The following is a 27029-nucleotide window of genomic DNA, read 5'->3' as shown; positions in this document are numbered from 1 at the left end:
GAGAAAATCCAGAACTCTAAATGAATTGAGGCATGGAACTATTGTGGTCATTGTGGAAGCTTAGTCTAACACTGAACATGATCCCGAAAGTCCATAATGATGTTTCAAAAAACTAAGAAGAAAACAACGACATATTTAGATTTGAGTATTTTTTAAAATCCATAATCGTTAGAGCTGTCGTCAGAAAATTATCCAGGAAAATCCGACAGGAAGACTGGACAAATTTGTAAACGTAATTGATCTAAAGAATATGAACACAGGGGCGTACGCAAGGGGGGTTCCCGAATTTGAACCCCTCTTGAACTTTTTGAAAAAAAAATGTATTTCTGTTATATGTAACCAAATTTAGTACATTTTTCTTCAGTTACTGGTAGGTCTAGGTTACTTTCATTAAACTAATCATTTATTCGAATTAACACTATAATGTTATGTATTAACACTATAGTTTAATGAAGATTGACATATCATTTAGATTTAATGTGTATGCTTTATATTACTTGCTATATATTTCCATTGAATTATGGTAATAGCTTCATTTTAACCCTTGTTTTCTAAAGTTTTAGTAAATATCGCTTGGCCCACTATGGTTCTAAACGGTATGGCATAGTTGCGCCCCGCGGTCAATTCGGAGGCCTAGACATGGCATAGTTGCGCCCCGAAGAAATCAGGTAGCAGAATGGACATGACATAGTTGCACCCTGAAGAAATCAGGTAGCAGAATGGACATGACATAGTTGCATCCTGAAGAAATCAGGTAGCAGAATAGACATGACATAGTTGCACCCTGAAGAAATCAGGTAGCAGAATGGACATTGCATGATTGTACCCTGAAGAAATCAGGTAGCAGAATGGACATGACATAGTTGCACCCTGAAGAAATCAGGTAGCAGAATGGACATGACATAGTTGCACTCTGAAGAAATCAGGTAGCAGAATGGACATGACATAGTTGCATCCTGAAGAAATCAGGTAGCAGAATAGACATGACATAGTTGCACCCTGAAGAAATCAGGTAGCAGAATGGACATGGCATAGTTGCGCCCTGAAGAAATCAGGTAGCAGAATAGACATGGCATAGTTGCGCCCCGATGGGCATAGTACACACGAAAGTGATTGTCATAAAATAAATAAATTACTTTAAAATACTAGAGTGGCAGCTGCATTTTTTAAGAACATCTGTCTATTTTACCGCTTCTGAATTCCTCGATGAAGTGGTTTAAAAAACTGAGCCTATCAATATCGATAGGTTATCGATAATCACTGCATAAACAGTAGAGAAACAGTCAATAAAGTATTGCCAACTTCATGGTGTTCATCTTAACGCAATCGATAATGAATATTAAATCGAATAAGAAATCAATAAAGTTGGTTGATTATGGGGCTCGAGTTCCGTAATGCCTTTTTATCTACCTATTTCACTGGGGCGCAACTATGCCATGCCCATTTTTTCTACCTGATGGGAACGGGACGCAACTATGCCCACATAACAGGGACCCTTTTTTATCGGCTGCATTTTACCTGACCGTGGGGCGCAACCATGCCCTGCCCGTTCTGAACCCTTCATTTGCTTGGGATAATCACACTTGTACCATCAACTCCTTAATAAGATTACTTACTTAGGATGAACTAGAGATACTCAGACTTTCTGTGGAGCTCCATGTATAATATTCCTAAATTGTTATTCAATAAATATGAGTATGAAAAATTTAACTGTGGAAGGTAATTAATGTGTTACGTAAATGTGGCGCAACTATATACGAGACGTGTTCTTAAAGTAAGTTCCATTTTCAATTATAGCTGTCGCATCGCTGCAATCGTTATTTTGCGCATACGTGTTTTCTTCTTCAGTCCTCAGGCAAGCTGTGCATGCAGTTTCAGAGCTTCAGTCCGTGTGTGTGGTTAGTTGTGATCAGTTGAAATGTTTAAAGTGATCGAGCATCCCGCCGACTGTGAGATGCGGTCTGTTATCCGTTTCTTGAATGCGAGAAACATCAAACCAGCTGTCATTCATCATTAACTTCGTGAGGTGTATGGTGATGATGCCATTAGTGATGGAATGGTCAGGAGATGGGTTAGAAAGTTCAACGAGGACCGCATCTCTGTGCATGACGAGCAGCATACCGGTCGGCCATCTATGATCAATGACGATTTGGTGCGTGCTGTCGATGAAAAAATTCATGAGGACAGGAGGTTCACAATTTCTTCGCTTTCCTTGAATTTTCCACAAATGTTGCGGAGTGGTTCGCAGGCGGGTGAATTCTACAATGAGGGGATAGAAAGACTTGTGCCACGACTCGATAAATGCCTCAATAATGGTGGAGATTATGGTGAGAAGTAATTGAAGTGTGGGGAATAGAATGCTACAAAAATGGTTTGTAAATATTTTCCCGTTTACTTTCTACACCCTTTTGGATCTTACTTTAAGAATACGCCTCGTACCAATAGAAAAACCAATACGGAAAATCTTCGAATTATACATACGAACGATATCCAAAAGTCGTGAAACTTTTCAATCGTTGAAAATATATTGGAAACAAGGTTTAAGTAGTGTAAGTATAAAATTATTATTTTATTTACGGACCTTTATCGCCAAAGAATTAATTTTCACTTTATATCATTTAATTAGAAAAGTAATAAATTCGAGATTTTGTAACTAGTCTGTGAGTTATTGTGCTTTTCCTGAAACAAATGTCTAAAAGAAATGTTCCTGGCTTGTAAGAACACGAATTAATCTTAACTAACGTTACAGTAAATGCGACAGGAAAATTTTCAACTCCTTCAGAATATTTAGAAATCTAAATTTTTTGGATCTTAAACATGCATTCTGTCTACAATTTCACAGTTACGTATTAAAGGTTAAATATTTAAGAATACATTGGCGTTCATATTTCGATGGCTGATTACTCAATGAAGATAGAATAGGTGCTTTGGGCGCAACAAGTGCAGTGACTCTATCTACTGTATTAGTCCGCCTTGAGGGCTGGGGTAATTCTTGCACGTACGCCGCTTGGATGAGTCCATTGCACTACCCGGAATGGAGTGTGCATGTTCTAGGACCTCCCGCGCTACAGAGACACTAGCGGGGAGTCACCGAAATCCTGTAGAGCCGAGACATTACCGTGGTCCCTCAATCCCGGTTCCATGAGCTACCATGAGCCCGGGAAAGAACCAGCGATACATAGCACTTACTTACTTACTTACTTACTTACTTACTTACTTACTGGCTTTTAAGGAACCCGGAGGTTCATTGCCGCCCTCACATAAGCCCGCCATTGGTCCCTGTCCTGAACAAGATTAATCCAGTCTCTACCATCATATCCCACCTCCCTCAAATCCATTTTAATAGTATCTTCCCACCTACGTCTCGGCCTCCCTAAAGGTCTTTTTCCCTCCGGCCTCCCAACTAACACTCTATATGCATTTCTGGATTCGCCCATACGTGCTACATGTCCTGCCCATCTCAAACGTCTGGATTTAATGTTCCTAATTATTTCAGGTGAAGTATACAATGCGTGCAGCTCTGCGTTGTGTAACTTTCTCCATTCTCCTGTAACTTCATCCCTCTTAGCCCCAAATATTTTTAAGAACCTTATTCTCAAACACCCTTAACCTATGTTCCTCTCTCAAAGTGAGAGTCCAAGTTTCACAACCATACAGAACAACCGGTAATTATAACTGTTTTATAAGTTCTAACTTTCAGATTTTTTGACAGAAGACTAGATGGAAAAGCATCAGAGAGAAACTGGCCTATACGGATTCTGCTGTAAGTTTCACTAAGACACATTTTAATTAATCTTACTAGTTTCTTGGGAATACCAAATTCAATAAGAATATTATATAAAACTTCTCTCTTAACCGAGTCATACGCCTTTTTGAAATCTATGAATAACTGATGTACTGTTCCCTTATACTCCCATTTTTTCTCCAATATTTGTCGAATACAAAAAATCTGATCAATTGTCGATCTATTACGCCTAAAACCACACTGATGATCCCCAATAATTTCATCTACATATGGAGTTAGTCTTCTCAAAAGGATATAGCACTACCACCAGCAACTAAAAACCACATATCATGGGGTTCAAGTTCGGCGGCGGCCCGCAGCCGACTCTACATCATGATTATGATGATGATGATGATGATGATGATGGTGATGATGAAATAACGGAAGGGTAATTATGATGGCGAAATGGATCCGAGGATCCAACGCCGAAAGTTACCCAGCAATTCTGCTTCAATTGGGTGAGGCAAAACCTCGGAGAAAACCCCAACCAGACAACTTGTCCCAATCGGGATTTGAACTAGTGTCATATATGCTAACCGTTATTCCACAGCGATGGACTGATGTGACTTTAGATTGCGAGGACAATATTAACATGCATGGATTTCGTATGATGAAAACATCCCCAACTACTTTTGAATCAACCTGTAAAATCGTAGCCTTGCTCGAAATAGCCGCACTTTATGCTTCCCAAGGAATTACATACCAGCACTATACGTTCACAATTATTATCGGGGCTCATGTGGTCAGAATAGTGCCAACGACTCCACAAAGGATGAAAAAAAAGTCCCTTGGGAGCTAGATAAATCTTGACTTCCTAGCCCGAAGTGAACCCAGACTCGCATGGCATTTCTAACGTTTCCACTGTGGTGTATGGAAGGAAACCATTACCTAACAGTTTCACGTAATCCTGTGCATTGAATGGGTGAAATAATGCCAAGAGACTTCGTTGTTTCAGCTCGAGAGTTTGTGGTAGACTTCTTATTTTATCACTAAATTATATAAAAGAAAAGTATTCTGGTTGTGCAAAACGTCTATTTCTGGATATTCACATAAATAAACGTTTCCAACATCGTCAGCTGTTAATACAAAGAATATAAGATGGAAGTGATAAAGTTTAAGATTAGAACAATTGCAAACAAAATTATGAAGTTATTGCCGCAGCTCGCAGAATATGTGAATTCGATGGTGAAGGTGTCGTTATTGACCGTGTGGCATAACGATGTTTCCAGTGTTTCAATAATAGAGAAGGAGACATTAAAGATATCAAATGTTCTGGAAGATCTAACGTATGGAATTTTGAGAATACACCCAGAGTTTTGGAAGAAAATCCACAAAAACTACTTGTAGGTTGTCACCACCACCATGGGTAAATTTGACATAATAAAAGTAAATACAGAAGAGATAATAGATTTAAAGAAATGGTCTCACTTCAAATTTTAAAGTAAAAGTGCTTTCTGTGAGAAGCTATGGAAAACAAGTACCAAAGGGCAGAAAGTAACTTTTTCTATTATCCTCTTTCTATGAATTTGTATTTACCTCTGATAAATCAGGTGAAGTGATTGAAAAATATGACAGATAATGATATTACTGTAGAAAATTTTACTATTTCAAAAGTAAAAGGTTGTTGCGCTCCATTACCTAACAATGCATACTACTCATCTTACAATTACTGATCAATCAATTAAAAATAACAGACATTGCAAAAGTAGAAAAGTATTTACTTTCATAATTCAGAGAATTTTACTAGGAAATATTGCAGTAGCCATCTAAGGCGCTGACGACATGTCAGAAGAGGACTAGGACCTCCGATTTTTTTGGTATATTCTTTTTCTTGAAATATTCATTGTCATCTAATATTTTTTCAATGAATAGTCTACATAACTTATGTTTTTCTATATTATAATTTGTATTATTGTTTTAGCTATTTTACTTTTTAAATTCTTGCTTATTTATAAAAAACATTGTCCATGTATTTCGAAATGGATACATCTCCAAAATAAAAAAGCCAAAAAAATCATATATCTTAAATATATTGTTTTGTTTCATATTATATTGTGTTTTGACCCTAAAATGGTAACTATAAAGTTTTAGGGCCGTATTCATACACCTTCTTAGCGCGGGCTTCCGGTGGATGATCAGCGAACTAACGTAGTTTTAGGGCCGTATGCATAGACATTCTTAGCGCGGGCTTCCGGTGGATGATCAGCGAACTAACGTAAAGTTTTAGGGCCGTATTCATAGACATTCTTAGCGCGGGCTTCCGGTGGATGATCAGCGAACTAACGTTTTTTGAATTTATAAACCAGTGTTAGCGAGATGTGATATGATATATCATATATATGATACGATATATGATGTGATATGATATGATATGATATATGATATGATATATGATATGATATGGTATGATATATGATATGATATGATATGATATGATATGATATGATATGATATGATATGATATGATATGATATGACATGATATGATATATGGTATTATATATGATATATATGATATGATATGATATGATATGATATGATACATGGTATGATATATGATATATATGATATGATATATGATATATATGATATGATATATGATATATATGATATGATATATGATACGATATATGATATGATATATGATATATATGATATGATATGATATGATATGATATGATATATGATATGATATGATATGGTATGATATATGATATATGATATGATATGATATGATATGATATGATATGATATGATATGATATGATATGATATGATATATGATATGGTATGATATATGATATGATATGATATATGATATGATATATGATATGATATGATATGATATGATATGATATGATATGATATGATATGATATATGGTATGATATATGATATATATGATATGATATATGATACGATATATGATATGATATGATATGATATGATATGATATGATATGATATGATATGATATGATATGATATATGATATAATATGATATGATATATGATATGATATGATTTGGTATGGTATGTTGTATATGGTAAGGTATGGTATGATATGATATGATATGATATGATATGATATGATATGATATGATATGATATGATATGATATGATATGATATGAATCCTGTACAACTAACTAGTCGATAGCCGGAGCTAGTTTAGCACGCTTGTAGCGCGGGCTAGCGAATGTCTATGAATAGCACCCATATTGTCCTGGGTACAACGGTTTAAAATTAAATCAGTTTTACTTTTATTCCTGAACATTCTTACTTTTCAGAGATGTACCCTTTTCGAAATTGCAAATTCAATTAAACCTGTGACCTTAGTATGTAGCAATTGCACTGCCAACTGAGTTACCCGTCCGCCATCATAAACCTAAAGCAGAATCATAGTAGCAGTAGTAGTATTAATGTAAAATATAATCTAACTGTGGCGTAAAAAATTTAAGTTATTTAACAGGAATAATTTTCTTCATGGTTACACAATACTAATAATATAATATCATGCGTAAATGGAATCATTGAAATGAAAAATGAACTCAATTAAGCCAGAATTCAAGTTTACCTAGAAACCACACTGAATAGAGTTCAATTCGCTAGCGAATAGATTAAATTAGCCAAAAATTGATATCACCTAGGATAAATTACATTTTCCTACCATACCTATAGCCAGGAAATATGGAATGGAAATATCTGTCAGATGAACTCAGGTTACGATATTCAAAAGTATCACTGCAATGGGAAGCGTATTTCCATTGCAAACGAGAATATGCAACAAGTCAGTTTATTAAAATGTCAGGCTCTAAACTTTAAAATTTATGGATGAAATATGTAGATTGGTATTTGAATATACATAAGTATATTTTGAAACTTAAAGGAATAATGTTTTTAAAACCAGTCCGATGAAAAATACAATTTATGATATATTGAGTTAATAGACTGAGTCCATTTATACTGCATATGATTCGCAGATGATTGTCCAGTAATGTTTCATCTACTGTATTTACGCCCACCATAAATTGTCATCCAGTTGAGATTTTAGTCCATAATAATTTTATGTCCATAACAATTTTATCCACCTATTTATGTCAACTTATAAAAATCGTCCACCATACTGAAATGTGCTCATATATTTTTTGTCAATTTTATATATTTTAGTTCATATTTCTTGTCAACAATAATTATGGTCCATTGTAAAATTAATATATTATTTACTGAATTACACCATCTACCAAAAAGTAATTGGGCACTGTTTTTGCCCCTTTAGAACCTCGTGGTACCACCTCTTGTTGCTATAACAGCAGCCACCCTGTCAGGCATGCTCTCCACTAGTTTGTGTAGGATATCCACTGGAATGCGTCGCCATTCCTCTTGCAACATGGCACCCAGTTGGACAATGGAAGTTGGCCGCATCTCCCGGGACCTCAATCGCCGGTCCAATTCGGCCCAAAGGTGCTCAATGGGATTGAGATCAGGACTCTGTGCGGGCCAGTCCAACCGGTAAAGATTATTGTCTGCATACCACTGCATAGTAGCCGCCGAAACATGAGACCAACTTCCATTGTCCAACTGAGTGCCATGTTGCAAGAGGAATGGCGACGCATTCCAGTGGATATTGTACACAAACTAGTGGACAGCATGCCTGACAGGGTGGCTGCTGTTACAGCAACAAGAGGTGGTACCGTGAGGGGCAAAAACAGTGCCCAATTACTTTTTGGTAGATAGTGTATATTAGGTTATTTTATTTCAATCACATACAATAAAATTAACTACATGTATAAATTTAATTTTAGAGGAAAATAGAGAAAAATTTTAATAACATTTATTTTCTACAACTTTTTTTCTTTTTGGGGAGCCAGAGTTGTGTGCATCAGTTTCCCGATAATAATTTCATCTGCTATTTTGAGGCCGAGACGTAGATTTTTTAGTAGGTTATTTTACGACGCTTTATCAACATCTAAGGTTATTTAGCGTCTGAATGAGATGAAGGTGATAATGCCGGTGAAATGAGTCCGGGATCCAACACCTAAAGTTACCCAGTATTTGCTCATATTGGGTTGAGGGAAAACCAGGTAACTTGTCCCAACCGGGAATCGAACCCGGGCCACCTGGTTTCGCAGCCAGACGCGCTAGCCGTTACTCCACAGGTGTGGACTAACCAAGACGTAGATGGGAAGATAATATTAAAATGGATTTGAGGAAGGTGGGATATGTTGATAGAGACTGGATTAACCTCGCACAGGATAGGGACCAATGGCGCGCTTATGTGAGGGCGGCAATGAACCTCTGGGTTCCTTAAAAGCCAGTAAGTAAGTAAGTATTTTGAAAGATTCTCTTCTTGGCAAGCACTATAAGAAGACTTTCCGGATAAGCTCATAACTATATTGTTAATTAAATTTGTTCTTGGTTTTAGTCTGAAATAATTATTGGTGAATTTTTAACATGTTAAAGTTACAAAAGAAACAAAAATGTCGAAATAAAAATTTCGAAAGTTAAAAAAAAAAAATGCTGTAAATGCAGTATTAACCATACAACAAAACCTACAGCAATTCTTAGTCTTGTATTATATTGTAGTGCGTCCTAGGATCATTCTGGAAGTTAAATTTATAAGCGCAGTTAAGTAACCGAGAGTTAAATTAGGTGTACACTGGCTCGCAAAACTTTTGTCCTATGAAATAATGTGGAAGTGAACTTTGTGAGATATTATGTTGGCAATATATCTACATACCCCACTCCACATGTCCTGGGAAGGGAAGTACGTATTTGATCTCTGAGTTGCAGGTATAACCTAGTATTAGAACCAAAGACAACCTTTTAGAGCAATAACGGTATATGTAACCGACAGAAATAAAACATTGCGTATATTTTGCACCGAAATGTTTAAAACATGTTGTTTATTTCTCTTGAGTATTATATAATATTCCAGGAAAATTTTTCATCTTCTCTGCACTTATAAATACCATGTTGGATCATAAACATAGAATAGATCACATCACGTTTTGACAAGAATATTACGAATGTCCATGGGAAAATGTAATATTTTCAACTTAAAAGATTTTCTCAAACAGCAGTAATGGGCCTATTCACGTATTTCGTCCTATTGGTCCACAAGGTTCCAACCAGAATATGTAACATCAACACAACACAGTGGACGTATTTCTGTCGCTATTTGGGGATGGATTTCCAGGCTAGGAGGAGGAACTCTGTGTAAAATTGAAGAGAATTTGACTTCCCAGCAATATATCCACATACTGGAAAATATTCTACCTAGCATGTGTGCAAAATATAAATTAAACTGCTGTATCCTACGGGATATAATTGACAATCAAGTTTTAGATTATACACAGACCCATAAAAATTTATCTTAATAGTACATTATGCAACGAGTCTATAATGGTAGTAATTAAGACGCGAGTATGTATATGAAACGAGCGTTTTAATTGCCATTATAGTCAAGTTTCATACGACTTTTTATGCTCGACCATATTTCTAACTTGAAATTATTCATAAGTATTCATGTTATTCTTATCTGACTGAGGAGCGGAACTGACATTGTGCAATAGCTCGTAAATTGTGAGATGTGCGCAGACGCGAAAGTATTGATTTTTTCCGAGAAACAAATGTCGACATTGACCTTGATATAATCTAGAGAGTAAAATAAACATTAATCTTGATATAACCTTGAAATTGAATTAGACATTGAAAAACGAGATGACAAATTGAATTTATTTGAATATTATTTACAATTAACGCTAATTATTATAGTAACAGAACTAGTTCTCTTTCGATTGCATATCCGAGAATAATCGATACTTGCGCTTTCATATTGCTACAATGGTATTTTCTGATTGGTGGAACACATGAACTTTAATGAATAGGTGTACTTTAATGAGGTCCATTAAAGGGCTGCTACCAGGTGTATAATTAGTACATTTCGGCATGGTCGAGCATAATAGTAATTTACGTTACAAGAGCGGTATGTTGACGTTTTCATGTTCCAGGAAAAGATTGAAAAATCGAAACGTAGTTGAGCTTTTTTAATTTCCGAGAACATGAAAACAAACATACCGCTCGTGTATCGTACATCATTTTGTGCGAAGATCGTTTATTACATACCTGAAAGACGAATTTCTAATTAGTTGCAATGAAATCTCCATCTTGGTTTCTGTTTAATGACGGCAACTTTAGAAAACAAAAATATCTATACTCCAGCAGGCCGTGATATACGTCTGTCTTTTTTTTTCCTCCAGTCTATAAATGCGAACTTAAAACAAACGGTAAGGTTATGTAATGATTTATTTTTCATTTTAATATTTTAACAATATTATTTGTATAACATATTGCAGTAATAACATCGGCATCTGGAGTCATGTTGATTTTTTCACGGCTTCCTTAATGTTACTTGTATCAGGAATACAATAGCTTTCATGGAGTAGTAGACTTTACTTAATTTTTGCAAATATTTAAAAACAATAATTAACAGTGCAATTTAGGTGAAATTGCAGTGGTAAGTTTCCAATTTATAATTATTACTATGTTAAACATCTCTAAAAATAATATGTTAAAAGCCTAAAGCAGTAAAATGAATGTCGCGCTTAAGCAGTAAGAAGAGGGAAATTGTTATGTGTGTTACGTTGGAAATACTGAATGTGGTATTTCACACTTACCGCGTATTGGTTCTGTGCGGAAAACAAGCAAATACGCACGATCTCGCAAAAAATTATTTACTCGATTTTTTTAAATATTAATCTATTGATTGTTAGTTTCATCTTTAATCAATGTAATTTTATTAACGTAGTGTTATTACCATGACAACAGCCAAAGAAAAATAAGCTATAGGCGCATTATAACGCAAAGAAGCGTGGTGTGAAGAGGAGCTACAAAATGCCGTGTTTATTAAATTTATTTATATCACTAGACTACTACGTAAACATGTTCTCTTTAAATTTACTAAAGTAGCTTGGTTCAAGCTTTCTATTGTGAGGAGGGGTGGTTTGTTACGTGCGGGGAGACTACCTGCCGCCTACGCTACTGTCCTAGAGTGAGTACAAATACCAACTTAAGAACGAGAAAAACTGTACAGTATATCAGACAAAAGTTTTGCGAGCCAGTGTACCAGAAACCGGGCACAAGTCTGTTTAGGCCTGTGTCGTTAAGTTTTTCCGAAGATTTTCCAAACCATAAGCCGAATGAATAATGTCAAGGAAAAATTGTTCGAGCCGGGTATCGATCCCGGGACCCTTCGCTTAGCTCGCGAACGCTCTACCGACTGAGCTACCCCAGGAACTACACACGACTCCGTCACAATTTTTCCTTTTATATCCACACAACTCAAATGAGCTGACAAGACGCCAGAACTCAAGTATGAGTGCACACAAATTCTGTGTGACTTAAATTGCGGCTTCCTGTTAACGTACCTCCAGTAACGAATGTATTATACAAATCCGGCTTTCAGGTTGTAGTCCCTGTAAAGCAGGTTTGAATAATGTCAAGGAAAAATTGTTCTGGCGTCTTGTCAGCTCATTTGAGTTGTGCGGATATAAAAGAAAAAATTGTGACGGTGTCGTGTGTAGTTCCTGGGGTAGCTCAGTTGGTAGAGCGTTCGTGCGCTAAGCGAAGGGTCCCGGGATCGATACCCGGCTGCGGAACAATTTTTCCTTGACATTATTCAAACTTGCTTTACAGGGAGCTACTACCTGAAAGCCAAATTTGTATTATAAGCAGAATGTCAGGCAATTACATGGCGAATCATGGGACTCATCTTGTCAAATAACATTTTGCTATTAGGCCTACTAATTCCATCGACGCTAAGTAACCTCAAAGTTGATATAGCATCGTTACATAACCGATTTAAAAAAGAGAGACGTATGAGCCCTAGGCGGGATTTGAAGCAAGAATCGCAGCCTCCGCACAGAGTCCAAGTTGAATGTACCACGGCGTTCTCGTTGAGCATCGACAACTCAATTCAATATTGCGGCGTGTAGTTTCGCATGGGTTTGTGCAGCTCTGACTGTTTGCAGATACGAGTCCGTCGGGCACGCTGGCTTTGTGCCTGTATTTGCTTAGACGCAGGACTGTTGACTAGCACCTGTATTGATACCCAGCATTACACAGACCTCATTTCATTTACAAATGCAGGGGCGACGATTCTGCAGTCCTTGGGGATCAATTACAGAGGACTCCACCAGATTATTGGAAAGTGCAGTCCAATAACCTCAGCTTCAGCAAATTGTTACTGTTATGGGCGCTCGTAACACTTGGAAACTTCGGATATACCGCCTTAGAAGGTTCTTGAGAGCGTCTACGGATTTTGTTCCAAGAATGGTGCTATTTCTTTCACTAAAAACTTGAAAATGTCTGTGAAGATATGTGTGTAATATAACGGAGATATGTAAAACGTGTCCTTTTAGCTAGAACATTGTGTTCGATCGTGGTAAAAAGGAAAGGCAGTAAAGAAGTCGGTAATATTCATCATGATGGAATGCGGCGTAAAAATGAGTCAATAGTGCTGCAGTGATATAGCAGTTGGCACTTACAGAAAGCATAAATAGAATTATTAGTAGAATAGTTCTTTATGCAACAAGTACACGGACATCATTTTATTTTTACTAACATTTTTAATATTAACCTGGCTATACCTTTCTATTAACGATTGAAACAGGAAACACCGTTTGCTACCCTTTCCACGACGGAGTTCGATGATACTGGCGTAAAATACAAATCACTTTACTAGGTATAGGAGGGAAGAAAAGTGGTTCATCCATTTATGTAAACTAGGAAATATCGCAATTTTGAGTTTGATAATTTTCATTAGGTTTTTGTTTAATCAAAATACAGTACTGTATTAACACTTAGTGTTTTACACACGAATTGAGCTATCCATTCGGAAGTATTAATTATGCAGTGTATATTGTACTGTTACAGCATATTAGCGTACTATATAGAGAATGAAGTTAAATTGAAAAATAATTATAGTATGGATATTTAAACACATTTTAGAAAATGGTGGCCGTTCATTTCGATGCAGGCTTCAGTTCTTTTGTGCATATTATCGCACTATAGACTATTGTACCTAATTCCAATTACCAGTTTCGTCCTTCGTACGAGTAACTCATGTTGAAATAATTCTTTACCTACTCTATAAAAGAGTACCTTATGTACTGTAAATTCAATCTTCACTTCTGCCCGATCCGAAAAGATAAAATCACTCAGAAATGCTATCTACTGTCCGTTCAAGTGGTTTTGTCGCAGAGTTGTAGAAAGGGGGGGGGGAAATCACGTGACAGTTAATTATTTAAGCTATTTTTATTTAAGTTATTTTAAACACTTGAATATTATTACGTAGACGTCCAATTCCTAACAGAAATTAATGTTTTCAGAAAAGAGCTAAGATAGCCCAGCTACTAGACTTTACAAAGGGGCGAACAGAAGCAGGTGGGGGAAACCGGGATGCGACATAGGGAAACGGACGACAGTACCCGTACGAAAATATGATTCAATATTGAAAGCTCTTTCGTCACTGGAAAACGCGAACATATTTCTGAAATGTACTATACTCAGTAACTCAGTACTGCTTACGCGCCCTCGGCTCTGTGTCGTGAACTGTTGGAAGTTTACTAGTAGAAGGGGTGGGAGTGAAGTACATTCCAAAACTCAGGTACAATAAAAATTGAAGTAAAAATAAAATGATGTTCCTGTAGATAATTTTGATGATTATGGCATGAGTGAATGTTTGTCGCACTCATTATCATTCGTGCGACAATTTTCACGAGTGTTATAATAAGTTGTGGCCAGGAGAAAAAGGTCTTAAGTCAATTTTTTGTAAAAATGAGATTTTTATACATTCTGAAAGCGGAAACAATTCTCTACAATCTGGTAAAACGGCTAAAGTCAAATAAGACTCCTGACTAGATTTATAGAGCGTTATCAAATGTCCTAAGTACTTTTTGAATCGAGCACACACAGAATAAAGAACTTAAGAATATTTAATACTTTATTCCTTACAAACCATCACATGTTTACATTCCATGCTTCCCTATTAAAAAGGTATAACTTGTATTTTAGTTATTTTATCACAAACTGATGCCCTTTCCTTTTAAAACTTTAAGCACCAGGTAAACAGTCCTACAATTGTTTAAGACCCATTTTGCATTTCTAATAATTTACATTTCTCATTTATTTTGACATGAAAAAGGTCTTATGTTTAAATAGTCCCTTCTACTCAGTTTGGGTTCTAGTCTTAAAAGTGCTTAAGTGCGGATATTTTTGGAAATAATCAAGAAAATTGTTAAATGAGCAACATTACCTGTTTTAGAAGAAATACAAACAAATAATATCCAGGAAAAACCTCTTAATTAATAAAGACCTCTATAATTGATACCAATTTCAATCTTTCTACTGCTCTCCTGAAAAATATAAAATGTTTACTTACGACCTTTTCCTCCCGGCTACAGACTGATTATCCACGAGTTGAATACAACACTTTATGGGATTTTAACATTATAAATTATAGGAAAGAAATTATGAAAGAAATTCAATTACGGAAAAATTGTCCGACAAATTGTCTTTATATGTTCGTATCGATTAGTTGCGTCTGGCCTTTACATTGAGTAAAGAGTAATGGGTGATCTCGCAGTTATGTTACAAATGCTCCTTTATTTTGTTAATATAGTATCTCTGAACCATAGAATTGTTTTATATGACATTACAAAAGTGATACAAAATTGTTAAAGATTTGGAAATAAATGATGCGTTACCTCCTGTACTATATTTCATTTCTTGTCACACCGCGCGTAGAAGATAGACGAGTTGCATGCATCCCGAATCAAACGTTCCGGTATTACTTCACATAGCGAATACGTCATTGTCTTTATTGGCACGCGTGCCATAATAAGGCAATTATGAACGATATTCGATGTAGTAACAACCTGTTTATAATGCTAGGATGGCATAAATGAAATTTATCCCTAACATAGAGCATACGGAACTGGGAGATTAAGGTTGCCACCTTTAAAAATAATAATCGGTATTAGTAGCAGCGTGGATGTAAATTGTACATTCTTTGCTGCCTTCACTACCGAGGAAATTTCCCTTACACTCATTTGTCACAGCCGCAGTAAATTTCTGAGCTATTGTGCGTCTGGAATGATTAAATATTCACATCATCTGACGAATTTAAAATGCAGTACGTAGTGAAAAGTTTGCTTTAATTTTTATATGTTAGCTAAATTTTTTCTTCTTTTTAAATTTTATTCCATTAGATCACTAGAGAAAATCCATTATCATACTGGGAATTGAAGTCGCGGTCTCTTGACTTGTAGTGCGACACCTTAATAGCGAAGCCATCGCACGCCACAGAATGAGTGCAGAGGTGTTATTACAGTAATCTGGGGTAATTTTGTACCGGTCAGTATAACTTTATACCAGTTCCCAATTTTAATAGAAGATTTAATTTTAATTTTTCTAAGTGTGATATCTTTGGACTGAGGTCATCTCCGTAATCTACAATCTCTATGCTTTGCTTTCTATCTATTATGTCCGGTTCCTGAAGAATATTTATGGCCCCACGTTGTTAAATACAGCATTCTGTTTATAGCAGCTGGTTTATGAACGATTTTCAAATTTGTAAGTACATAATTTTATCTCACCATTACAATTATTATTGTAAATGTTAATGCTTATCCTCTCTTCTTTAAAATACAATAACAACCTCGTGGCATACATAATTCTATGTCTTGTAAATTATAAATTTAATCCGATGTAGTAATGTCGGGTGACTTCGGTGGCCAAGAAATGACTCCACCGCGACCGATCCAACGCCCAGGATACGTTTCATTGATCCTACTACAATCTAATGTCGTTTTGGTTGTGTCCGCATATGAGTGCTCATGAAAGATATGGCGCCCGTGATTTTCAAACAGCTGTATGTCAGATTTTGTTAAGAACAGGGTATATGTTCATAGAAACTTTTTTGTTCAGAATTACCAATATTATCACGCCTCATAGCATGTACCTTTCTTCCTGACTCACCGTGTATATGATCTCTCTTAAAGAGGCATTGAAACACAACCTAGCAAGCAATCTACAATTCTGCCTTAGAGATCACAATTTCAGCAAAGAGTTGGTAAAGTATTCTCCTGTGATCCATTAAGCTATGTGGAATGCTTTATGTCAGACGTGGCTGAAGAGTTGCTGCTTCTGTGCGCTGTACACAGCATCTCCTCCGATACTTCTGTGTAGATGCACGCTACAAAGATCAGAGGCGAAAGTCTCTCCAAACGTTTCCAGCCATGATCTTCGGTATACAGATTGTTCACGAAATAACTTACGAACTTCTAAGAGTCTAAGGTGTATACAGTTCACAATCATCACCATCATCATCATCATCATCATCCACTCCTCCCATCACTGGCATTCTTTGCCACCATCTTTATAATAATAATAATAATAATAATAATAATAATAATAATAATAATAATAATGATTTATTTTAGCTGGCAGAGTTAAGGCCGTAAGGCCTTCTCTTCCACTCAACCAACAAAAAGTATATATACATATGCATGAACTTACAAAGAATTCAACAATTTGATTTACATTAGAGTTACATGTATACAAGTTATTTACGAATTAAACAACAAAATACTATGAACTATTAATTAAACACTGAAATAAACTGTGTAGCAGAACTAAGCTAAAATACATAGAATGTTAATATATTTCAAATAATATTAGATAATAGAAAGAGATTATTATGAGACAATTTTGAAAATACAGCACTATCAGGATGATGTCTAAAGAAAGAAGTAACAATGTAGTCAGTGATAGTTTAAATCAGTATGATTGGAGTGAAATGCTAATAAGGTTATCTTTTAAGCTGTTTTTAAAGGTGTTTATTGTCTTGCAGCCTCTTATACTTTGTGACAAGGAATTCCATTGACGCGAGGTGGATACTGTAAAAGATGATGAATAACAAGATGTTCTATGAAGAGGTATACTGCACTGAATTAAGAAGGCAGTGTCCTAATGCAGTTTCATTACGAGTTATGTGGAAAAGATAAGGCCTAATATATTACAATAATGTTTGTGCGAGATCATGCGTATTTGCTTGTTTTCCGCACAGAACCAATACGCGGTAAGTGTGAAATACCACACTCAGTATTCCCAACGTAACACACATAACAATTTCCCTCTTCTTACCGCTTAAGCGCCATATTCATTTTACTGCTTTAGGCTTTTAACATATTATTTTTAGAGACGTTTAACATAGTAATAATTATAAATTGGAAACTTACCACTGCAATTTCACCTAAATTGTACTGTTAATTATTGTTTTTAAATATTTGCAAAAATTAAGTAAAGTCTACTACTCCACGAAACTTATTGCATTCCTGATGCAAGTAACATTAAGGAAGCCGTGAAAAAATCAACAAGATTCCTGATGCCGATATTATTACTGCAATATATTATATAAATAATATTGTTAAAATATTAAAATGAAAAATAAATCTTTACATAACCTTACCGTTTGTTTTAAGTTCGCATTAATAGACTGGGGGAAAAAAGGACAGACGTATATCACGGCCTGCTGGAGTATAGTAAACACAGAAAACATTTTATAGCAACCATGTTGAAGATAGATATTTTGGTATTCAAAGTTGCCGTCATTAAACAGAAACCAAGATGGAGATTTCATTGAAACTAATTAGAAATTCCTCTTTCAGGTATGTAATAAACGATCTTCGCACAAAATAATGTACAATACATGAGCGGTATGTTTGTTTTCATGTTCTCGGAAATTAAAAAAGCTCAACTACGTTTCGCTTTTTCAATCTTTTCTTCGAACATGAAAACGTCAACATACCGCTCTTGTAACGCATATTACTATTATAAGGCAAGCTAAGAGGCCCGTATCCTAGATTTATGACGTGTAAAAATATCCCTGAAGGAGAGGGCTATAGTTAGCCTAAAACTGATCAGTTATTTCACGTTGACTTCAAAATTAAAATTGTGGAGGCAGTACATTGAGGCTCGTGTGCGTGGGTTTGTACTACATTCACCATCACCATCATCATCATTATTATCACACCACCATAGCCATTATTTAGATTAAGGCCGTGTCCTGCGTGGGATGCAGGGCGAGCGGCGACGTGCAACAACTTCAAACGACAACATTCAAACGTTAGCATGGCAATGAAAGCGGCTCACGTGAGCTTGCGTTATGTCGGAGTACTAACAAAATAAGTATATTGAATTCAAAATTTTAATGTACTACAAATTAGGTGAATTACGAAAATATTGGATCAACTGTCTTAAAACTTCAGGAATTAAGTAACAAATACGTAGGCTATTTACGAAATCATGTAACAATAATATCGTGATGAACATTCAAAGTGAATAACTTGTTTTACGTACGTGCAGGTCTATATAATTTAATTTTCGGAATTAATAATTCATTAGTTTCGATACCTGATGAAGTTCATTATATTCTTTCCATATTGGACAATTTTGTTTCCCAAGGAACTGATGTACGTATTATAAGATATTTCATAACAATTAATTGAATATTTTATGAGAAAATTAATTCAAAGTTTAAAAAAATGTAGCAAGATGTGTGAAATGTGAAGGTCTTCACCCTACAGAGAAATGTAATAAACCAAAAGACACTCCTCCCATTTGTACAAACTGTAAAGGGAATCATCCAGCCAACTACAGAGGTTGTCCTGAACATACAAGACTACAAAGAGGAGCAACTAGGCATCAGACAATTCCATATAGATCTCAACCAGCACCAGGAACATCTTCTTTAGATAAAACTTCAGCTTCCCCTCCAGAGCTGAAAAAGGTTCCTGCACAGGACTCTCCATTTTCAGATGTACACAGGGAATTTTCCAATCGGCCCTTATATTCAAGTATTGCAGCATCTTCGGTTAACAAGCAAGGTACTGTAGATAATACCCTAATCGCAAATAATGCATTATTCTCTGATATGATTAAGAAACTAGATGTGCTCATATCATTAATACAACCTCTGGTTAATTCATTGAACTTGTTACTCCCAAGAGTACTGCAAAATGAATAACGTTCCACAGAAAAGTTTCATTATCAGCACATGGAATTGCCAGAGTTTAAATAATAAATACTATGAATTAGTCTGCTTCCTGAATACTTATCATATTGACATAATGTTGATTACTGAGACTAAACTTGCTCCAAATCTAAACTTTTTCATATCTGGATATAAGATATATAGAGCTGATCATCCCTCTGGAAGCAGAAAAGGTGGATCTGCAGTAATTATCAGAGCAGATTTGTGTCACAACAAACTTCCCCCAATTTTAGAGGATGAAGTACAAATTTCAAGAGTACAGATAAAAATTGATAATACAGACTATCAAATAGGTTCATTCTACTCTGCTCCGGACCAGCGTGTCACGCCCACTTTGATTTGGGGAATAGTTCATGAAATGAAATTCAGATTCATACTAGGAGGTGATTTTAATAGCAAACATCCTAGATGGGGATCCAACGTAACCAATCCGAGAGGCATTATGCTATATGATCAAATTTTTAAACTTAATTTGGAAATAGCATACCCTTTTGAACCTACACATTATCCAGATTCAGGACATATGCCTGATCTGCTTGATTTCTTTATTGGTAAACAATTCCAACATTTCTGTAACGTTCCAAGAGTTATACATGAATTGAGTTCAGATCATTTACCTGTTCTTCTGACTTTATCAGCGGCTATTCCGAATTCATGTAATAAATACACGCTCATAAGACACCCCTTTAACTGGAATGAATATGTATCTTGTCTTGATATCTCTACTAACTTGAAGATTCCCCTAAAAAATAAAAGAGATATAGATATGGCAATAAATACACTTACCAATAATATTAAAACAGCTGCAAATACGGCTTCTTCCAATAGTTCAAACTTTAATCGAATTAGAAGAAAAACAGTATTTCCACCACATATCTTACAGCTCCAATATGTGAAAAGATCAGCCAGGGCACTATGGCAAAGAACAAAATATCCTCCTCATAAGCAAAATTATAATAAGGCTACACAAGAACTAAAATTAGCCCTAAAAGAATTATACAGTGAGGCAACTGACATTCAGTTAAAATCCTTAGATTCAAAGGATGGCAGTCTATGGCGTAAAACAAGACAAATTACTAAAGAAACTGAAAAGATTCCACCGCTAAAATATGACAATCAGTGGCTCACAAGCCCGAATGATAAAACTGAGATATTTTCCAAAATTTTAGAAGACCAGTTTAAACCTAATAACAACGAAGATAATATTACAACTTTAGAAGTGAATAATACTCTAGACCAGCCTCTACAACTGTCTCCAGCTGAAGTCAGAAACACGATTAATAGATTACCCGCGAAAAAAGCCCCTGGACATGACTATATAACACAACCTCTCCTCTTGCAACTACCTAGAAGAACTATAGTACTGTTAACACAGATATACAATGCAATGATACGCTTATCATATTTTCCTTCAACATGGAAGCACGCTAATATTGTGATGATTCCTAAACCGAATAAAATTCGTACTGATCCATTTAACTACAGACCTATAAGTCTTCTGCCTCTCTTTTCAAAAATATTTGAGCGTCTTTTATTACCTAGACTATTAACGCATCTCGAATCATTGTTACCAAATACTCAATTTGGATTCAGAAAAATGCATTCCTGTCCGCAACAATTACACAGGATTATTGACATAATTCTTGACACCTATGAAAAGAAACAAATCTGTTTAGGCCTTTTCCTTGATACAGAAAAGGCGTTCGATAAAGTGTGGCATACTGGTCTCTTATTCAAACTAAAAAACCATCTTCCTGACACATACTACCGTTTAATTCAATCATTTCTTAGAAGACGAACTTATTCAGTAATATACGAAGGTGTACAGTCTCAGATTAGATATATTTCTGCAGGTGTACCTCAAGGGAGCATTCTAGCCCCTTTTCTCTATTTAATTTACACTCATGATATACCAACACCTAAATCAGATTCTCTAACTGTAGCTCAGTTCGCTGATGACATTGCTGTCCTTAGCAAAGGAGATACTGGTGAACAAGTGACAACCATTCTACAAAACTTTCTTCAAGAAATTGAAATATGGAACAAAAAATGGAGAACAGTCATGAACACAAATAAGTCATCAACAGTAACATTCACATACCTCAAAAAAGAAAAAGTACTTCCATTATACCTCAACTGTTCACCAGTACCACAGCATGAAGAAATACGATATCTTGGACTCATCCTAGACAGTCGCTTGACCTGGAATAAACATCTCACTTACACCCTCCAGAGATTAAGATACAGACTTCATCGATTGAAAGCAATACTTTCCAGCTCTAGTCTTTCCCTTTCCAACAAAAGGTTAATATATGTAATGCTTCTCAAACCTATTTGGCTCTATGGATGTTCATTATGGGGATCGGCTTCTATAAACCAAATCAAGCGTATTCAAACATTCCAAAATCGGGCACTGAGGATAATCACTGGAGCACCATGGTACGTAAGAAATGAAACACTTCATTCAGATCTAGACCAAGCCAAAATAGAGACTGTAATTCATTCTTCCTACACACACTTATTTGCAACATTGTCAACACATTCTAACAACTTAATCAACCAGATTCCTCGGAACCTGCCCCCTGCACGGCCTGATCGTCGCCTCAAGAGGAAAAGGCACACTGATTTGTTGATGCTTTGAGGAACGTTAATGGACGTCACCCTCTCCACAAGTCTCATATTATTGTAACGTTAATTATTTAAGCACAATTGATAGTACTAATGTACAAAAATTGTCAAATAAATTTAAAAAAAAAATGTAGTTGAAATCCTTCCAAAAACAACTCGCACCATAATATCTGATGGTGTTTTGTTAAAACCTAAAAGAAGCTTAAATGACGGAATGTGTAAAAAATTAATATCAACCCATTAGCTATAGAATGCATACATAGCTCAGTAAGTACTTTTTTTGTTTAATTATGCATTGATGTGAATTTGAAGCGTTACTTAGGCCTACCTTTCAAAATCCCAGGATGGAGATGGATGGCTGCGTCTGTAACAATAAAAGTGTAGAATATAAAATCAAAACTTTAGATTGCTAGTTGTTGCAACAGAACAAATGATAGATCCAAGAATCAAAATTAGCCATAGCTGCGTAAAAATTATTATTTAAAAATTTCAGGGAACTGTAACTTGTAATTATTTTTGCGCAATTACGTTCTAAACAAAAACATGGAATTCTGAACAATCTGTCATGTACAGTACCGTATATTCAGTAACTTAAAAATCTTGTACATCAACATAACTTTCAGTGTAAAATAACATTACAAATAAATCTACGAGAATTTTTATGAATTTGCATTTATTTAAATCTAAACTGCAAATTGCATTACACATATTTAAAATAGACAGCTTTCGCAAGAAAAAGAGAAAAATTAATGTGCTTGGGGCAGTTTCAATTAAAAAATATAATACATTAAGTTATTTGATATAATTAAAATTACTGTAAATAGAAACTGGGTGGGGGGAACTAGTCGAAAAATGCAAATAAAAATATACAGGAATGTTTGTATTACATGCTAGATATTTTCTTCCACTTTTTGTCTAACTTGAAACTACAAAATGTTGCTGCAATACCCTGATGTCATTTTCAAAAAAAATAAAAATAAAAACACACACACAATAGATTGCAGTACACTCAGCACGAATGAGAAATATCTTCAGTATTATCAAGCAATTAGAAGAAACAAGCTCACTAGCTTGCACTACATTACGCATGAATTAGCAATCCCTTCAGTGGCTCAAAACAGAATGACGTGAACTGCATTCATCCAACGCTCGACAAGCTCCATTGAACTTCAGCGCGCATGACAGACACATTGTGGGAGACATCATTTCTGTACGTTGCATGGTGTCATATAGCCTATAGAAGACTTTGTATATACCAAAGTATGTTAAAGTTATCGTTTCAAATACTTTCACTCCTTAAAGTAAATGCATTTATTAGACCTACTTGTATTAAATTTAAATCTTGTGAGATATTTTCTTTATTCAAAAACATAAGTGTGAAAACTTTTATAAACTATCACGTTTCTGAAACAATTCGTTACAGATAACGGAGACCTGTCTTCTTAAGACCTTGTTCAAGAATTTCGTACTTGCTTTACTACTTCAACAACATTCATATTACGCGTAAAGTTTTAGAAATTCACAGTAATTGAAGACTGGAAATGGGAAACGCTGAAAGTACAAAACATTAAATTATCGGGAAACATTAACAAAAAAAAATTGATATTGCAAATTTGTATGTAATTGAAGTGAAAATTCTTATAGTTTCACACCACTTTTAATACCTAACTTGAACAGTCTCAAAATCACATTAATTTTGGGTTGCATTCTCATATAAACATGACATTTTGGTAAATATATTATGTGCTATGCTGCATTTCAAAGAAAACGCTGAATGTGTTCTTCCTCACCACACTCAAAATTCTTACAGTAATGTCACTGACACAAAAAGTATAAAATTCCCTATATTTCACAACAAGAAATTTAACCATGGTAAATAGGTCCATCAGGTAAAGTGGTTTTCATCTTCATATTCATCTTATCGTAGTCTATAATTGACATGTGTCAGTCCTCAGTTTACCGAAAGAAACGTGATGATGATGTTGATGATGATGATGATAGTAACTATTAAAATATGCTTCCATAATAAAATAAAATTTTCATACTACTCGTATTGTTTTATTTCCTTATACTCTACTACACTATGCAATAATTTGTGAGTATTCCCTCCTCAGGAATGCTACCCTTTGTATGTTGAATATCCTCTTGGGTCCTGGAGTATAGTATATTATACTTCATACATGCATTTAGTTTAAAATTTGTCACTAGATGGAATCGTTATCGATCACTTCTTTTCTGTAGCCTACTTGTCAAGCTCCCGACATCTCTTGGGACTTACACAAAGCACAAGAAAATGGATTCAATAATTGCAATGCGTGTCTAAGCTATGTGTAAATAAAAATGGTAACCAGCAACTCAACGCAAAGGCTCCGTAGGACATGCTTTCGAATTAAGTACACAGTAAAAGTTATATTTTAAGGGTAAAAAAAATTATGATTTAAGATGCATGTGCAGAGACCCGACGTATAGGCCTAGTATAATATACGTGTATGCCCTAACTGTATTCTACAGAATTTTTTCAGCATTTTTTTTTCATTTCAGTGACTTTTTTGAAGTGTAGAATTATACTGAACTTTAAAAATAAAACAAAAAATGTCTCAGGACTCAGGAGGATATGGCTTTCCGTGAATTATTAGCTCGGAGTTTTTGAGTCACGAATTCTTCTTTTCTGCAACAACGCAATGCACTGTACACTGAAGAAACATGTGGTAAACAAAACATAATTTACTTATTTCACTAGTGCAGGCCTGCAGAACTCGCAAGTAGGGGAACTATGACGTCAGCCTCACTCCACTTCTATAGGGGATGATCGACTTCCGCCGCGAGAATGAATGTTGATGCAGCCGAGCGTAACTAGAACGCCGTGACAGCACAGGTAGAAAAGGTGGGTGGGGTAAGAAAGGGGAGGAAAGAAGTCGCTCTCAGGAGCTACAATTCTGCAGGTCCGCACTAGTGTTATGTGAGCACGAGAGGGAAACGGGTTGCAGCTTTCTCTCTAACATTATTAGCCACACTTGGCATATTCTGCGTTCTCCATGTTGCCCATCTAGAAGATGGCTTTTGAGCTGCAAGAAAATAATTCTGGTACTTCCAACCTTTCCCAAATTATTCGCCTTGGCACATTCATTGGTTTCGATGAGAAATCTAAAATTAAGTAATTGAGTCATTTTCAGCGTTTCCCACGTCCAGTATTCAATTGTGAAATCAGTTATTCAAAATCCATGTACATACGCAAAGCTTGCGGAAACATTACATTCGGCACTGACACATCATATTGACATGTTAATTATCCAAACTTTTCCCATAAACGTCGCAAACCAACCATAGTTCCTTTTCAATCCAACACACTAATGCATTCTACAGTAAATGCAATTTTGGCGCTGGTGAATATACTGCGTGTTCAGTTCAAAGTGTGTCATGGCTCGCTGTATGCCGTCATGTGGCTAGCCGATGAGCCTAGAGAATTCAATCTTCCTACATTTCCGCAGAGGCGTATTACCTATGTGCCAGAGAAGTTGCCTAGCAAGTACGGCGTTCATTCAGAAGAGTACTTACCGATACGTACCGTAACGCCGGTAATGGCAGGAATGTGAACTATTTGGAAACACGTACAGTACTGAGGAGAGTTTTTTCCTTACTGTCGGGATATGGGGAGAGGGTTAAGACGATTACTTACGTACAGTATTTGTTGACATTAAGGGGACATTCAAGTTAAAAATTGGAGAAAAATTGTCATAGAAATGAAAAATTAAATTTCTACACTAATTTACGTGACCGAACTAAATCAATACGCAGAATTCTTCCCCTATTTATTGAGAAGTCACAATCAAATGCACAAAGCCAAAAAATAAAAAATGATAATTAAAAGTGATATTTCAATTAATGATTGATTAAAAATTGAAATATTTTTTATTTTGAAAATGATTGGATCTAATGAGCTGAGATTTTGCATGTTACTTTCCATGTGTATATTAACCTTTTCTCCAAATTTGAAAAAGATTGGTCAAATAGGAAAAAAGTTCCAAAATATAGTTGAGTGTACCCTTAACTTCGACGGTCAACATGGACACGGAGCATTTGATTTGTGTTGTGGAATGTTGCCGTACGCAACCGATGATAACAAATATCCTGGTTACGACTTGCCCGCGCAAAAAACAGTTCGAAAGAGCTTATGATATCATACAGACCGTACAGACCGCCATCTGTTGCTACGACGTTCAAGTTATATCGTACACGTTCTCAAGTTCAGATTGAACGCCTTGATTAATAGGCAATTTCTCTGACATAAAAGCTGAAACTCGCTTCAAATCGCTGACTCACCAACAGTGACTTCATGACACACTTTGAAATGAACACCCAGTACTTACAGAGTGACGATTGTGTGGGAGTACCTCAATTTAGGTCCGTGTTTACAATTCTGTCAGATATGCTTGTTTTTGGAAGAACCTGCTCTAAGTTAATATCAAACTGTTTGCGTAGGCTCACACAACACTGATTATTGCTATT

At 35.6% G+C, this 27029-nt stretch overlaps 1 protein-coding gene across 2 annotated transcripts in view; it reads right to left on the bottom strand.

Annotated features, from left to right (window-relative positions):
* The window catches only part of TkR99D (Tachykinin-like receptor at 99D), an 823748-nt gene extending 800854 nt beyond the window's left edge, over positions 1-22894 (bottom strand). For both annotated transcript variants that reach the window (XM_069844274.1, XM_069844275.1), the window contains exon 1: positions 22852-22894. The gene's annotated coding sequence lies outside the window, so the exon portion shown is untranslated. The remainder of the gene's footprint in view (positions 1-22851) is intronic.
* Between the last annotated feature and the right edge of the window lie 4135 nt (positions 22895-27029).

The sequence above is a fragment of the Periplaneta americana genome, chromosome 13 (genome assembly GCF_040183065.1).
Source record: "Periplaneta americana isolate PAMFEO1 chromosome 13, P.americana_PAMFEO1_priV1, whole genome shotgun sequence".
Taxonomy (NCBI): Eukaryota; Metazoa; Arthropoda; class Insecta; order Blattodea; family Blattidae; genus Periplaneta; species Periplaneta americana.
The sequence above is the reverse complement of the archived record's forward strand: the minus strand, read 5'-3'. Positions and strand labels throughout refer to the sequence as shown.